This window comes from Mesoplodon mirus (genome assembly GCF_964341445.2).
Source record: "Mesoplodon mirus genome assembly, chromosome: 6".
NCBI classification, from domain to species: domain Eukaryota; kingdom Metazoa; phylum Chordata; class Mammalia; order Artiodactyla; family Ziphiidae; genus Mesoplodon; species Mesoplodon mirus.
The window spans coordinates 118,708,539-118,723,270 of NC_138982.1; the positions used below are offsets into that span (position 1 = coordinate 118,708,539).

Sequence of the window (14,732 nt, forward strand, 5' to 3'; positions counted from 1 at the left end):
CAAAACTGGTCTTGCAGAAACCTGCCCTTGCTTCCTTTCACCTACAGAATTAAAATGTCCTTCTTGGTTATAATGCTGCAGAACCACAACAGAATAGCCTGAGAAATCCTAGTAGGGAAGAGGCATCCAGAGCTGAAAGGTCTGAGTTAGGACTACATATTGACTGGCTTTATTTATAGCATTATGACAGTTTTCATACTGAGCTAATCATCTGCCAAAGGGCCTCATCACTGTGTCTGTGCCTCATCATCACATTGTTACCAAGCCACTCAGTCATCACGTAATTACAGAACTAAAGGTCTCAGGTTTCCTTCAGTTGTATTCACTTACCTATTCATTCACTGGTTCGATTGCTTACTCACTCTTCTTCCCCCAGTTAGCTACCCAACCAGCTTTTATGAGTGGGACAGGCAGGCATGATCTAACTGCTGGAGATGTGAAAGACAAGACACGTTGCACAACCAGGCAGTACCTGCCCTTCCAGGTATGGAACTGGAGATGTTGGGGCAGAATGGACTGACTGAAGCTTTGCCTGGGAGAGTTGAGAAGCCTCCACTGGATCACTGTCTTTGAGAAGTGATGGAGGGAAAGATAAGAATTAACCAGGAAGAAAGGGCATTGGAACGATAGGTATAAAGGCAAATCAACATGGATAGTCTTGGTATGCTTGGGGAAGGGTGGAAAAGTTCAATATGCTTGGAAAGAAAGCATAGGTAGGGATGAAAGGGAAGGGATAAAGAGCCTCCAGGGAGTTGGAGGAAATAAGACTAGAAAAACAGGTCACTGTCCAAACTGCTTTTCCACTTACTGGTTTCTCAGTCCAGTGTGATATGGCCTCAACCCCACCACTCCTCTGAAAGTACAGTTGTCAAGGTCACCAATGACCTTCTTATAACTGAATACTCAGGTCATTCTCAGGCCTCATTTTACTCATCATTCTTGCCGGTAGCATACCAAAGGCTGGAGAGTAAGAGTGGTCAGCTCTGAGTACAGGCAGTAAGGGGGTGTCTTTTCTATAAAGAATTTAAAAACAATAATAAAAACTGATAAGTTTGGTCATTTTTTATTATCACAAGGTACCAGCAGTTGATCAACAAAATACTCCTCCCCCTACTTTAAAGCACAGGGAACTATATTCAATATCTTGTAATATTCTAATGGAAAATAATAGATATTTATATACACATATAACTAAATCACTTTGCTGTACACCAGAAACTAATACAACATTGTGAATCAGCTATGCTTCAAGTAAAATTTTTTTAAAAATTTTAAAATAAATAAATAATTTTTTAAAAAAAGGATTAAAAAATACTCCTCCCCAAAACTCTTTTATTGATCTAAGTTCTAGGAAATTGCTATTATTTTTGCATTTTTAATAATATATATTATTATTATATATGTATATTATAGTATGCTATATTATATGTATATACATATGCACAATTCAAATAAGCACCTTTTTATTACTTATCCTTTAACAAATATCATATTCTATCTGAAAGTTAATTTTAAGAGTCCACAGTTAAACAGTTCACCCCAGACACAGGTGGACTCATTTCAAGAGTAAATCCAGGGACTTTCCTGGTGGTGCAGTGGTTAAGAATCTGCCTGCCAATGCAGGGGACACAGGTTCGAGCTCTGGTCCAAGAAGATCCCACATGCTGCAGGGCAACTAAGCCCAAGTGCCATAACTACTGAGCCTGGGCTCTAGAGACCGCGAGCCACAACTACTGAGCTCATATGCCACAACTACTGAAGCCTGTGCGATTAGAGCCCATGCTTCACAACGAGAGAAGCCACCACAATGAGAAGCCCACGTACTGCAACGAAGAATAGCCCCGGCTCGCCGCAGCTAGAGAAAGCCCGCGTGCAGCAACAAAGACCCAACGTAGTCAAAAATAAAATAAAAACATTTTTAAAAAAGAGAGTAAATCCATAATGATTCAGAATCATTCAGGATTGCGTTGGTCATTGTGTCTCCAACCCTACAGTACATGTATTCCTATGTTTAATCAGTAGATTCAAAATACACCATGTCAACGGAGAGACTGTAAAGACAAAGAAATAGAAACTGAGTTCATTCTGTCATTTTTATGTTACCACATGTTAGGAGTTTTTATTTGTATTTAAAATCGAAAACAGAAAAAACAGAGTATGAACTTTAAGGTATTTTTTATTTGCTTGGCAAGTACAAATTTTAATTCATGCATGAACTAGTTTACTGAGTTTGAATAATATCTTTAAAACTGAAATTCATTATTTATTTATTTATTTATTTATTTTTATTTTTTTTGCAGTATGCGGGCCTCTCACTGTTGTGGCCTCTCCCGTTGTGGAGCACAGGCTCCAGACGCGCAGGCTCAGCGGCCATGGCTCATGGGCCCAGCCGCTCCGTGGCATGTGGGATCTTCCCGGACCGGGGCACGAACCTGTATCCCCTGTAGTGGCAGGCGGACTCTCAACCACTGCGCCACCAGGGAAGACCTGAAATTCATTTTTTAAATGGCACTCATTTTTAAATTAAAGACCAAATCAAGAAGATGTTTATTGATTCTTACATGATGATGACTGAAATTTCACCATATGGGGGAGGGACTCTGCCCTGAGTATTAAATGCACTCGTTACTGATCAAGGCAACACTTACCACTCTATCTTTCGGTAAATACTCTTTTGTTTTCCATGATACACAGTCTCCCAGTTTTTTCTCACCTAGCTATCTCCTTTGCAGGATTTTCTTCTTCTCATCCCTTAAAGCACTATATTCTCAGGGTTCTGCCCCAGGAGGTCATCTCTTATTAAACATACAAAGTGCCTTGGGCAATCTCTTCACCTTCAAAGGCTTCAGTTATCAACTGCATGCTAACAACCACCCTCAAACCTATACCTTTGACCTAAATCTCTCCTGAAATAACTTGTTTACCCAAACTCTATGCTTAATATCTTTCCTTGAACAGAGCTTAGACATCTCCAATTCATTTGTCCGAAATTGAGCTTCATTAACTTCACCAGCAATTTGGTGAAGTCCGGAAAACCTTAATTTATCCTTCTCCTTTTTCACCCATGCCTACTCAATTACCAAGGCTGACAAAACTCTCTCCTAAATACCTCTTGTATCATCCAGTTATCTGCTTCCTCACCATCACTACCATTCCCTGCGCCGCGGTCACCTCTTGCCACAATAGCTCCAACAGCTGTCTTGTGCATTGCAGACCAAGATCTCTCCCTAAAGGGAAAGTCGGATCACATCACTAAACTACTCAACATCATCTAACAAATTTCGTTTTTTTACTTTCAAGATCCATATAAAGAGGTCTCTTTCTACCTTCAGAACCTCATCTCTCAGCCATTCTGATTCGATTTCAGTTTTTTTGTTTGTTTGTTTTTTGTTTTTTTACGGTACGTGGGCCTCTCACTGTTGTGGTCTCTCCCGTTGCGGAGCACAGGCTCTGGATGCGCAGGCTCAACGGCCATGGCTCATGGGCCCAGCCGCTCCGCAGCATGTGGGATCTTCCCGGACCGGGGCACAAACCCGTGTCCCCTGCATCGGCAGGCGGACTCTCAACCACTGCGCCACCAGGGAAGCCCCCGATTTCAGTTATTTTAATGCTTTAAGTTCTCTCCTACCTCCAAACCACTGTTTATGCTACTTCCATCCTCTAAATTTCAAAGAAAATATCGTTTCCTCTATAAAGCCTGACTGCTATTCAAGTTTGGGTTAGATGCTTTCCTGCTGCACCCTAGCACAGCACCAAGTCTGTCTCTCCTAGTTTTTAAGCTACTTAGACGTCAATTTTTTTAAGAGCAGACACAGATCTGTCTTACTCCTCACTGTATTTCTAGGACCTTACACAGAGCTGTTATAGAGTGGGCACTAATAAATATTTTGTTAAATGAATGAATATATGCATGAGTCACTTTTCCCCTCACAAGAATTTCTCTACACCATAGATCATGGCTGCTTTGTCTAAGGCTTATGGAATCAATTGCTCTATTTTGACTTATTTAAAATCCACCACGTGGGGGTGGAATGCAGGACCTTCAACCAACGTTAGAATTGCCCTTTCAATTTTAAATCTACTTATCAACAGAGATGGTCATTTTAAGTCTCTCTTGGTTCTGAGCTTCAGGGGAGAGTATACAGAGGGGATCTTTTCTGATTCCAGATGAAGAGATATACAGAGAAACTACCAAAGTCAAGGCACTTCTTAAAGAAAAGGATGAAGCTTTCATCACTGGAGAAGCCCAACTAAAGTCTAATGCCAAGAAAGAGAAGAAGAGGCTGAGTGAGATTTTGCAGCCAGCACGAACTTCCCTCCCTTCGTGTTTGTCTCAACAGCAGCAGCTGCCTACTGCTCCGGTGTTTACATGAAGATGAGAGGCAACTGCACGGATTCTCTGTCTCCATCCTGCCCCAGGCGGAGCTGAGAGCAGCAGGTAACAGGCACCTGGACAGGGGCTCCCCACGGGCCGTCAGGGCTTCTAATCAGCTTCTCTCAGCCGGCAGATTTTGAACAGTGGGTATGTTCCAAATGTGTCAGGGCCTATTTTTCAAACATCACTGCAGATTCATTTGTTATGTCTTGCCTTTTTTTAGACCTTGACAATAAAGGGACATTTTTAAGCAAGGAAGGGAAAGAGAGAAGCTAGTGTACACTGATGTCTTATGACATGTTAGGATCCACAGTGAGATTAACCTATTTCTTTGAGATCTTTGGGGCCCTATTATCTATGACTCCTTGTTATTTTCCATTCCAGGACTGCAATTATATCTGCAAAGGGGGAAGATTCAAACTATGCTTTCATGTTTATGTGCTCTGAATTCTGACATATTTCAAAGTGTCTACCTTAAGGTGGACTTTGAGGAAATACAGGGATCTCTACTCTGGTCCAGGTGTTTATGTGTGTGTGTGTGTCCAACTTAGAATATAAATAACACAATCCTGAGAATCTTTGTTTTATTACTCTCCAAAGGACAGTGAGTGCTTAATACTTAAATTTTCACACACTCATAAATAAAACTCCCAAAGCTCTCTAATGTATTTTGTGCATGTTTACTGGAGCCTGCACCTACCCTAGGAAGATACTTGAGGAAGAGAATTTGGAGCATTAAGATGAACTCCTTTGTATTTCCTTTATTTCCTATGCAGCAACAGAATGATGCATAATTTTCCCAGAGCTGCTGTAACAAATCACCACAAACTTGGTGGCTTAAGGCAACAGTGATTTATTCTCTCACTGTTCTGGAGACCAGAAGTCCAAAATCGGTTTCACCGGGCCAAAATTAGGTGTTAGCGGGGCCACAGTCCTTTCAGAGACTCTAGAGGAGACTCTTCCTTGCTCCTTCTGGTTCCTGGTAGCTGCTGGTATGCCTTGGCCTGTGGCTGCATCACTACTGCCTCCATGGCCACATTGCCTTCTCTTCTTCTGTGTCCAATGTCCCCTTAGCCTCTCACTTGTAAGAACTCTTGTGATTGCATTTCATACCTGTCTGGATAATCTGTGATAATCTTTCCTTAAAAGCCTAAACTTAACCATATCTGCAAACCCATTTTACCGTGTGAAGGAACATTCACAGGTTTCAGGGATTAAAATATGGCTATCCATATGGGGATCATATTCAGCCTATCACAGGTGGTTCAGGCATCACCTTACTAAAAATGAATTTCTTGTGGGGTACTAGCCATTCAGGGGAAATCAAAGGTGAGAGGCACAAGCTGTGACAGCAAGAACCATTCTCAAAAAAAAAAAATTTATTCTGACTCCGTGATTCAGAAGTCAATGAGGAAATGGGTTCTTGACTTTGGAAAAGGATTGTGTGCCAAAATTTTGTGAGGCAGTTCTGTAAAGCTCAGATCTTAGAACACTTTTCTACAGAAACAATGAAGCTTAAGACAGTTTTGATTCTTGTGAGCCACAAAGAGCTAATTCAACGTAACCGAGGTACATCGAAGTTTACTTTTGTCTTCTTAAAATCTGCCCTATGGAAATCATAAGAAAAGCAAAACTCAAAATGTGTGTGCAAAGATGTTTTTGGCAACACTATGTATCATAGCATAAAAGAAGATTTGGAGAGAGAACCTTAAATAAGCAACCATATAGAAGGGTTTTAATAAATTATAGAATATCCACATAATGGAATGTCATTTAGCCATATTAAGTTGACGTAAAAATTGTTAGACATAAGAAAATGTGCATATGAAATTTAAGTGAACTGTCATGACAACATGTGTTTTGCTTGTGAATCTGTAATTTGGGCAGGGCTCATTGGGGACAGCTTCTCTCTACTCCACTTGGCATTGGCTGTAGCAGCTCAGAGGCTGCAATCATCTGAGGGTTCACTTACTCATACGTCCAGCCATTGATGCTGTTGGTCAGAATACCTACACATAGGCTCTCCGTGTGACCTAGGCTTCCCCTCCTGGTTTCCAAGGGCCACTGTCCTAAAAATGAGAGCCAGGCAGAAGCTGTATCACCTTTTATGACCTAGCCCTAGAAGCCATGCAACATCCCTTTCACCACATTCTATTGATTGAGGCAGTTGCAAGCCCCAGCCAGTTATATGTGGAGGGAAAATAAGACTCTGTGTGTTGATGGAGAGGCCAGGTTCTGGCACCAGAAAATATCTGGTGGCCACTTTTGGAAAATACAGTCTGCCACACAAGGACAGAGCATAATCCTGACAATGTTAAACACAAATACATAATTACTGGCAGATTGGAAGAAAGTAGTAATAGCATTTCATATTAATAGAGATAACTAATAGTACTTATGTCTTGGGGGTAGAATTATAGGTTATTTTTGTGTTCTTCTTTGTGTACTTTTCTGAATTCCCCATAAATTTTCTGAGTAAATATAATTGTTATGACTGAAAATATCGACATCCTTTTTAGAAAAGAGAATATGTGAATAGCACTTTACATAATATTTTCATGTGTAATACATCATGTGATCCTAGCAATAGTCCAGTGGGCAAGAGGTACTGAACAAATTTTCAGGCCCCAAATCTGAGACTAAGACAAATTCATGCTAGTTTTTGGGGGAGCTGAACTTCAAATTCCAGCCTTTTGATTCCAAAATCTTGTTTTCCACTGTACATAGTTTCCATGGTTTCTCCCTTAAAGTGGGTTGGAAATTGCAGTTAATATACTTACAATCTAGGGGAGAATCTCTTCTGCTATTTTCTTGCCCCTCATTGCCACAGTGACAGAAGGATGATTCTTCCTCCCTCTTTATACCATCTCTTTTGCTTTAGAGGTAAGTGTTGGGAAGAGGTAAGATTAGAAACCCTTGAGAAGCTTCTGAAAACATGCAGGGAAAAAAGAATGGGGAATGCAGGAGTTTGGGACGGGGCCTTGGGAGACTTCTCTTGCAGTGGGATACATCAAGCAGGCATACAGGGATGACTTTGGATCCTGTTGCCTATAGGCTCAAATAGCTCAGGTAGGGACTGGCTGTGTCTTGATCTTTACCCCGGTGATTCTGAGACAAGATGCGTGAGAAAAAATGAAGCAGGGTTGACTTTCTAAGGACATTAGTTTCCATAAGAAAGAGGAGAAGTTTCTGGGGATGGACTAGTAAAGGAGTGAGCACATAGTTCTAAGAGCTGATCATAAATAACTAAAGGATTGTCATAAAGTGGGTGCTGGCAACCCAAATTCCCAGCAAATCTGGGAAAAGAAGAGTGTCTAGTTAGCTAAAGGATTCAAGAGCAATTAAATGAATTTGAAATGACCTCAACCAAAATTGTCTTCTCAGTTGAAATTTGTTTCAAGATGTGTTTAGGTTCAAATAGAATATCCAATTTTGGAAAGAGAAGAAAAGCTTTAATCATATAAACAAACTAAAATAATAAAACCAATAAATGTATATGGATATAGTTATGGTGTCGTCTGGTTCTGACACCATGACAGAACATCTCTCTATTGTTATACTGAGCTTACGTGAAAAGCACTCATCCTCATTGGTTTTGAATCCTTCGGTGTCAGCGGTGCCAACTCTCCAGCATGTACTAGACTTCACGCTCAACTCCATCATCTTCCTTAGAGTAAGCCTGGTGAGCTTGTGGCAAGCCTAAGCTTTTTCCTTAGGATTAGTAAATATCATTTGAATCCTTTAGTTTTGTTAGTTTTAGCTTCTAGTCCATAGTGTGAAGAGGAAAGGCAAACATTAAAATATAATCAAATTAAATTTAGTGATCAAAAGAACATTGTTCTATGCTCAGGCAAATCCTATATTAAAAGTAGATATGACTGAATGTTCACCAATGCTTTTGGTTCTTCTTTTTCCAGGTATACCACGTACATAGTTAAACTTCCTACCATCTTGAAGCTAAGCAGACCAGGGTTTTGGTTGGTGTAATGTGAGGAGGTGCTAAGTCTTTTAAATTTGGTGCTCAATTAACCATGTTCTTTCCCCTCTGCCAAGGCAACCAGTGACACTCCCAGATAGTGGAGGCACCACCACCCTGGATGAGCATGACCATGAGCAGAGCCCGCTGCCAACCCAAGTTGCACATGTAGCAAGAATATGAAATAAACCTTTGTGGTTTTCAGTCACTGAGAGTTTAGGGTTGTTTGATACTGCAACATAACGTAGCTTAACCTGGTTGGTACATCCAGTGAAACTGATGGGCTTGGAATTGATGATTAAGCATTTCTTAAGCACAGGAGTTGTGGGAAATTTGAATTATTGGGAAGGTCAGCTCTGCCCTCTTAAAACACACATCAAAAAAGAAAAAGGAAGAAAGAAAAATGAAAAAAATTATATAAAAACATATCAGAAATAATAAAAATCCCCCCAATTTTTAAAAATTTTAATTAAAAATTTGAAAAAACATCCACATAAAAGCCCTCACAGCAGCTCTATTCATAACTGTCGAAACCTGAAAGCCACCAAGATGTCCTTCAATAGGTAAATGGATAAACAAAATGTGATATATATACATACAATAGAATATCATTCAGTGATTAAATGAACTTAAGCTACAAAGGGACATAAACCTTAAAATTGTATTGCTAATTGAAAGAAGCCAATCTGAAAAGACTCCATACTATATGGTTCCAGTTATATGACATTTTGGAAAGGGAAAAACTATGGAGACAAAGTGATCAGTGGTTGCCAGGCCCCGGAAAGAGGTGGGAGTGAGCCCAGGAGTGCATGGGAGGGATGAATAGGTAGAATTTAGGGAATTTTTAGGGCAGTGAAACTGTGATGATACTCAAATTGTGGGTGCTTGTAATTATACATTTGTCAAAACCCATAGAGTATATAATACAAAGAATGAACTTTGTATGAAAAATACAAAGTCTACAAAGAATGAACTTTGTATTAAAAATACAAAGTCCAATACAAAGTCCAATATAAACCAAGGACTCTAGTTAAAATAATGTATCAATATTTGTTCATCAGCTGTAACAAATCTACGGTACTAATACAAGATGTTAATAATAAGGGAAACAGAGCGGGTAGTAGTGTGGAGGTATATGGGGGAGCTCTGCTCTTTCTGCTCAATTTTTCTATAAACCTGAAACTGCTCAAAAAATTAATTTAAAAAACAGCATAAGAAAAAACCCAAAGAATAATTTTCCTGAGTTAAATACCAAAGAGCATTTAAATGATTACAAGTTGAACATGTAAGTGGTGGCCATTTGTTGCATTGAGTTTGGTCTGTTGGGTTCAATTGTGGAGCATTTGATGGCAGAAAGAGTTATGAATCAGAATATTATCCAAGGGAGGACGTGAAAAAAAATGAAATGAAATTCTCGGAAAAAAGAAAATAGATTTAAGTAAATTATGTTTAATAGGAGGTAAGAAAAGAGTCTTTCAAAATCGCACGCGATTTAGTCCTCAGGGCCAGAAATGTGTCATCCTATGGGTAGAAATAATGCTGCAGCACAACACTGCTTAAGTAGGTTACCCTGGAGGAATGTGGCTTTGAGTCCATTTATTTGTTGATGAGAAATAAGGTAAGTAGGAGGGACCCACTTTGGGAATGGCAGCCTGAGGGGCTCTGCAAACCCGTTCTCCAGCAAAACAACATAACTGGTAAAATTATTTTAAAAAAATACTCTGGGGCCTCCCTGGTGGCGCAGTGGTTGAGAGTCCGCCTGCCGATGCAGGGGATACGGGTTCGTGCCCCGGTCTGGGAGGATCCCATATGCCGCGGAGCGGCTGGGCCCGTGAGCCATGGCCGCTGGGCCTGCGCATCCGGAGCCTGTGCTCTGCAACGGGAGAGGCCACAACAGTGAGAGGCCCGCATACCGCAAAAAGAAAAAAAAAAAAAAAAAAAAAAATACTCTGAAAATTTTCCTAAAGGAACACATCAAATGAGGAACATTACGTAAGAAAATCTCTTAAATCTTGCTAAGAACATTTGATCCATGACCTACTCCTTCTCCCTCACCGCAGCTTAGTGTGATGGAAGATCCACTCAAGCTGGGTGTGGCTGAGAAAACGAGGGTCCCTCTCCCCAGCTCCAGTTAAGGGTGTCAATATCTCCTTGAAAGGGCCAGGTGACCAACATTTCTCATCCTCTGCAAAACTCTGGGTTACAGAGGCTACTGTCGACTGAAAAAAAATGCATAACCTAAACATTGAAAATTATGTTTTATTCAGTGGACTTCCTGGGGACTCAAGCCCAGGAAGCAGCCTCTCAGCTCTGAGGAACAGCTCCGAAGAGGTAAGGGATGAGCCAGGATATATAGGAGTTTTTGCAAGAAAAAAACCAGGGAGTCAGAACATCAAAAGATTACTTACTATTAATTAAAGAAAACCCAGACATCTCAAGTTAATGCATTCAGTGTTTCTCTATGTACGCAAAGATGCAAGAATCTGGGGTCATTGAAATCATTCCTTTGATATGCACCTGACTATCTAGGCCTAGCATCCTGTTTTTTTCCATCCTGAATCCCCTCAGGGTACACAGTCAGCTGCAGTGGCTGCTGGTTTGACGGCTGTAACATCCTTTTTTTACTGATATGGCAGGTGACATTTTTTGTCAACACTACCTTCCAGGTGAGTGCCACTGAAAGTCAAGGGCTTTCTTCCTCTACTGAGCTTCTTCTCTAAGGGCAGACAATCTATCTTAAATGTGGCAGGGAAGAATAAGGGGCTGTAATTGCCCTAGGCCCAGCTCATTCATAGGGTAGAGCTTCCCCACTGGGAGTGGTGAACTGAGAAGACCCAAAGCTATCATGCTCACCCAGCACCCAATTCGTAAAAACAGGGATGTTACTCAGAGAGAAACAGGCCACTATCTCTGTCTTTAGCAGTGGCGCAGTGGCTCAGAAATTTTGACCAGGGGTTGAGACAAGCCATAAAAACGGAGAGCTCTGAAGCTCTCCCTTCATTTGGAACAGAGTGTGAGAAACTTCAAGCCTAAAATATTCTTGAAAACAACAAAGATTTTGGTGGTAAGCAATTGAGAGGAGGCTGTTAGCTCTATGAGAATAGTAAGCTAAACCACAGGTCAGCTAGTTTATCAGAGGGAATCAGGAAAATAGACAGCTAAGAAGAGCCCTCTGGGAACAGAACAAATCTCAAAGACCTGCCTCAAAAACCACACTTGCAAAAGGGCCCAAATGTAATTGGGTCAGACAGTGGAGATATTTATGGCCAGGGCATTGTCAAAAAAAAAAAAAATACACACACACACACACACACACACACACACATACATACAGAGAGAGAGAGAGAGTAATGAGAGGACAATTAGTGGAGCCTAACAGCTAGGTGTGACACCAAAAGAGGCAGACAGCAGAGAGATCAGGGAAAGAGCCAACTAAACAGGACCCTGCTAAAACCAACGTCATCCTAGGGTGACTCTATTGGAAAACATCAAAGAAGACCTAAATATGTGGGAAGACACTCTATGTTCACAGATTGGAAGATTTAATTTTGTTAAAATGGCAATACCCCGCAAATGATCTGCACAAATTCAACACAATCCCTATCAAAATCTCAGCTATCATTTTTGCAGAAATTGACAGTTTTATCCTAAAAGTCATATGTAAATTTAAGAAACCAACAACAGCCAAAATAATCTTGAAAAAGAAAAACAAATTTAGAAGACTCACACTCCCTGATTTCAACAATGCCTACAAAACTCTAGTGATCAAGATGGTGTGGTATTGGCATAGGATAATCACATAAATCAATGGAAGAGGACTGCGAGTCCAGAAATGAACCCCTACATTTACAGTCAATTGACTTCATACCCTCATACTTCATGTGTGGCAATATCCAAACCAAATGTTGATCGGTTGTCCATCCTGTTTTTGATGAGTGACTACAACAACAAAGTTCACAGCAAAAATATTCGTAATAGCTAAAAAAGAAAACAACCCAAATGTCCATCAACTGATAAAATGACATACACATACAATGGGAAATTATTCAGCAATAAAAGAGGAAAGTACTGACCCATGCTATAACATGGATGAACCCGGAAAACACTAAGCTAAGGTGAATAAAGCCATTCACAAAAGGTCACATATTGTACGATACCACTTATATGAAACGTCCAGAACGTCTAACTCTATAGACAGACATGATATTAGTTATCTAGTGACACCATGAATATACTAAAAATCATTTAATTGTACACTTTAAATGGGTAAATTGTACAGTGTATCAATTACATTGCCTTAAATCTATTCCATTAAAAAGAAAAAGAGAGAACGAGAGAGAGAAAGAGAGGAAAGAGAAAAAGGAAGGAAGCGAAGAAGGAAATAAGGAAGCAAGCAAGCAATCTGCTAAGTTGGATGATGTGTTTGAGCTCTGGCCTTTATTCCTGCTTCAGTAAGATTTCACTTGGTGATGATCAGAAACAGCCTCTAAGTACTATATGGTCCCATTAATCTAGTGGCATCAATGTCACTGTTATTTTAAAAAGTTGCACTTTGACTATTCACTTTGAACGTTGCACTTCGGCTTCTGGGAATCTTTCTTGCATTACTATCAGTTAACAATTCGGAGCAAAAGCAAGTCCTGGAATACAGCTTTAGCATGATCACCCTCACCCTTAATACTGTTTTGCTTATTAAGGCCAGTTGGGTAAATAAGCATGATGCTTTGATGGTTGTTAGGTTGCTGTCTGGTTTGGTTCTAGGGGAAATGTTAAGTTCATACACTTCTTATCACTCTTTTCCCTGGTCTCATATCTCAGTCCTGCAAGTCTACAACCTTACCCAAGTATGAAGAGATGCTGGGGGAAAAAAATAAAACCAAAAACAATGCAAAAAATCCCCACCTGATTTTAAATATCCAGACTCACAAGAAACTCCTTACCTTTGATGAGAGTATGATTATTTTCTATTAATATGGTTAAGATTAGAAGCCTTCTTGATTCGCTTAAGCTAGAAAGGAGCTCATAGGAAGAGATCAGCTTAGGGAGGGTCCCCTCTTCCTTAGAAAACTAGGGACACTGTGCTTCAAACTTCTCTGTCCTCTAAGTATGTCTGGCTCTTTCCACTATCTCTCTAATTACATAAAACATCCACTTAAAAATGTCCCCTTTATTTGAGACAGAGGTTTCCATCTGTTTCTTCCCCATGGCCTTATATCAGGTAGAAATCATGAGTCATCAGTCCTTGGCTAGGGAAAGGGGACTACTTCATCTCCACTGAAAGCCAATCTCCTCCTCCTGAATATGCTCTATATTTGGATTTTCCACTGCCATTTGGACATATGATAAGAGCGATTTCATCTAAGACTTTATTCTTTCTCTTGGGGATTGGGAACACGAAATGTGGTTTCTCTGGACAAATAAAATGCAACAGTTAAAAAAAGTTTATTAATTTTATGTTATCAGAATGAAAGGAAATTAACATCTCTCAGTCCACCTCCACATATGAAAGAGATGAGCTTCTGCTGTCACAGTGATTTAGCACACCTTTATTAAGCACCTGCTGAATCACTGAACATTTGTATTACTTTTCTGATACTCTTAGAACCTGTTGACGTGGCTTTCTAGGTAAGTTGCCACTGTCAAAGCCCTCTGATGAATGTGAATACGTGTGCCAGTGGACTAGTTCGTATGTGGCACTGGTCTCTTCCATTTCCACAACTGTAGGGACTCAGATTTCCTTGAGGATCTGAAATAGCCTAATGCTAAATCCAGGTCCTACCCTGGTGAGGGTTTTATCATCAAGGAGTTAGTTGTACCACACCCACCAAGAGAGCATGTTCTGCCTGGGTTTGATTCTGGATAGTTCAGGAGAGTGTAGCCCTCTGCATCATGAACTTATTCATGATTGGCAGGAGAGGCCATGGATTCTTGCCTCAGGCCTATCTCAGTGTGATGTTTGGAAGGGTTGGTAGTTTCCCTGATAAAGGCAAAAATTCTAAGATGCTCACTGCTGTTTGTAAGAAGAAATGGTACAACAGGTAATTAGACCTACATGGGCAAAAATCCCAAAGTTTCCTTCCCATTCTCAAGAACCAGCTCCTCTTGTTAGGAATTTCTCAGCTGATAGCATCTCTGCAGATTACAGAGGACAGTAGAAAGAATGCCTGGCTTGGCCTACAGAGCTCATGAGCCCTAGGGCTAGAGGTAGCCTGGGAGACTGGGCATTGCTTCAGGGAAATGGATGCATCCCAACCTTGTAAATTACTTTGTTTCCCAGCCCAGGGAAGGGGAGGCAGCCTTTCAGTTTTTGTGTGGGGAGAAATCAACCTTCTCTCATTCTTTGACTGGTCGTACATTTACTGAGTTAACAGTTACATATCA

At 40.5% G+C, this 14,732-nt stretch overlaps 2 protein-coding genes across 3 annotated transcripts in view; both read right to left on the reverse strand.

Annotated features, from left to right (window-relative positions):
* SAMSN1 (SAM domain, SH3 domain and nuclear localization signals 1) overlaps positions 1-14,732 on the reverse strand; it is a 394,513-nt gene that overhangs the window by 369,900 nt on the left and 9,881 nt on the right. The gene's annotated exons all lie outside the window — the stretch shown is intronic.
* Positions 1-14,732, reverse strand: part of NRIP1 (nuclear receptor interacting protein 1) — a 76,551-nt gene that overhangs the window by 52,019 nt on the left and 9,800 nt on the right. Inside the window, exon 2 of one of the 2 annotated variants that reach the window (XR_014294339.1) lies at positions 3,110-3,227. The exons of the other annotated variant lie outside the window; for it this stretch is intronic. The gene's annotated coding sequence lies outside the window, so the exon portion shown is untranslated. The remainder of the gene's footprint in view (positions 1-3,109; positions 3,228-14,732) is intronic. 2 annotated transcript variants of the gene reach the window in all.